Genomic DNA, 2,966 nt, shown 5'->3' with positions numbered 1-2,966 from the left:
ATCAAAGTTTTCTTGAGTTTCTCCCAATTTTTCCCCAGTCATTGCTGACCAGTACCTCTTTATTTTTGTCAAGCTTGAGGAGGATAACATATGATTGTTCTATAACCTGCCCTTCGGGCAAGCCCATCGCTATGTTTTAACGAGCCTAGCGATAGTGAAACTCGTTCTCGTCTAAAGACAAGTTTATCGCTATTTAATGATTTTAATGAGTCTAACGACAAGGATAACTCAGTCCTTTTCATTTTTAGAGAGTCTGAAAAGGTACATAAAGTTAACTCCAAAAGTCCTTTTTCGTCATCTAATCCCTTAAGTCCGAAAAAGTATAAAAACAATACAGAAGGGATGAGTTTTCGATAGTTTTAACGAGCCGAATAAAACAAGCGCTCGATCTTTTTGTGCAATAATCCTCAGGTCCAAAAAGATTAAAATCTAGAGGAGGGATAGCACTTCCTGTCCCTTTAACGAGCTGGAAGGCCAAGGACTCGGCAATCTTTTCATATTTTACGAGTCAGATGAAAAGTGCTTAAAGAAGACTCGTCTTTTGAGGAACGAGTGATGAAACAGGTTAGCAGCTGATTCCAGGTACAGGTTGGAATTTTCCAATCGCGGCAGTGTCACAAGGATGGCTAGTGAAAATCACTCTTCGCAGCAGTGTTCCTCAAAATGGGTAAACAAACATATGGAGGTGAACGATCGGCCAATGGAAAAGTGGAGGTGATGGTGCAAACACGACCAAAGCTTTAATGGCTGATGATATTACATTCACAGTGGTTATTTACCAGGATAGTTCATTTTTTAACGAGCTTAAACGTGGGGTGGAAAATTTGCTCGATCTTATGTTTATTTTTTAACGAGCATGAACTATGGGCTAAAACTGCTCAGATCTTGCGTTTATTTTTTAACGAGCATGAACTGTGTGCTAAAACTGCTCGAATACCCAGTCATATGATAAGAATGTCTCATTAAGATTCTATTTTTTATGGAGCTTCATCTTACAAAAGCTATGCCCCGCATCCTTTCTTTATGCAAGTTAGCAACGGCTAACCCAAAAAACAGATAAATAACCGCTCTTTGCTTGCACTCCAAAAGGTTTGCATGCCCCCAGGTAATTAATGTACGATTTCAAGGTTACCTCTACTTCTTTTCCGTCAAAACAATAGTTTTAACGAGAGAGGCTTACCTCTTTTAGGTTACCAAAGATTGTCTCGTTAATCTTTCAAACAAAACACTTCCTCGGCACTGTCTACCGAAATAGACAAAGGTGAGCGACAATGCCCGCCAACTCACATAACTTTGACAAAAGAATCTTATTCTAGAATAATAACCTCTTCAGCATGGGCGGGGTACAAATAGTCATATTCTCCCGCGGAAACCTACCCTATACCCAAGTTTTCCTGCCGAAGCAGACCAGGACGCATGCCCCCTGGGTTCCAGTCATATCCTCCGGATTACTCGAGCTCATCAGGAGGATGGACCGTGGGTTGAGACATTTCTTGCGTGAAGAGACCATTTAGGGATGGTATATGACTATTTGTGATGCGTGATCCGGGAAATGAAAGTTGGTCCACGAGCTTGACCACTCTTCCTTCATGCGGAAAACACATTACTCTAAAGAGTGAGGAGACGATGGCTCCATGCAATTTTATATAGTCTCGTCCAAGAGTAGTTTATAATCCAAGGGTCCTTGAACGACCATCACGTTCATTTGAACGGTCTTCCCTTTCAATGTTATGGGCACGTTGGGGAGGATCCCTAAAGGTCGACTGGTTCCTTTATCAAAGCCTGATAGATTTCTCATTTCAGGCAAAAGCGCTGGCGAACCAAGCGCTTTCCAAGCAATAGAGGAAAGGATTCCACAGATGCCCCCTCATCAATGATAGTGCCAGTCATTACCATTCTGTATATTTGAACGATAATTCTGAATGGTTATGCTTGCTGGCAACCGGGGTCTGCCTAGTTGGTTCCAGTAGAACGAGACAACTAGGTTGTTTGGTGGGTGGGACGAATAGACGGCCAGGTATGATTCTGACGAAGTTCCTTCCTGCGATAAAGGAATGGGCAAATTGCCCCCTTGTTCGTCGGAGTCTGTGTTGATGAAGAGAATTTGGACGGTGTCGTCTTTATTCTCCTCTGTGATAGTATCATTCGAGGATAGAGCCTCTGAAGGCAAAACGGGTCAACTGCGCCTCAACCTTTTGACTTTCGTCAGGTATGGATTCAGATGGTTCATCCTCAATGATAGGTGCTTCGGCTGACCACCTGAGCGAGCCAGCGGGGTCTCAACTGGTGAAGGACCTTGCAGGAGTTTTTGATATCCAGGAGGAAGTTGCGCTTGTAAAATCGGGCGATCTTCAAAACTCTTTTTGCCTCGTCTAAGAGGGACAACGGTGGATGGCATGGTCGCCTTCACATAGTTTGCTGGGAAATCTAGCTTTCCTTCTCTATCCTGTGGCTTCACTTTCACTAGTTGACTGTGTGCTGTCAACATGGCTATCAGAGGTTGACGCCACCGAATTGTGCAAACAGGGAGGACCAGTATTAGTATCCGAGGGATGCGGGACAATCTTGTGGAAGTGGTCTCTCTTTGCATATGACCATGGCGATTTAGGCCTAGTCAGTGCTGTGTGTGGATTTTTGTCAGACGCCACTTGTTTGCCCCAGTCGCTTTTGGTTCCTTCTTCTTTCTTCTCTTTCTCTTCTTTTCCTTCTTCTCCTTAGGAACTTGGTTTTTTGTTTTACCAGTTCGTCAACGAAAGAGGATGGCGGAGAGAGAGGGAGAATTAGATGAAGCAGAAGGCTGGTGGGTAACTTGTCTGGGCTGACTATTGATTCGATGTTCGGAATAGTGGTGTTCTGAACGACATTGGTTGAGAAGAGCCAGACCGGCAAGCCAATTGTCAGTCCTGGAAGCGACAATGTGCCATTATGAGGCGCACCAACATCTCCCCAAGAGGAGAAGGGATAGG

Source organism: Pinus tabuliformis, chromosome X (genome assembly GCF_031772625.1).
Source record: "Pinus tabuliformis cultivar Carrire ecotype Pingquan chromosome X, CPIR1, whole genome shotgun sequence".
Taxonomy (NCBI): Eukaryota; Viridiplantae; Streptophyta; class Pinopsida; order Pinales; family Pinaceae; genus Pinus; species Pinus tabuliformis.
Note: the sequence above shows the minus strand (reverse complement) of the source record.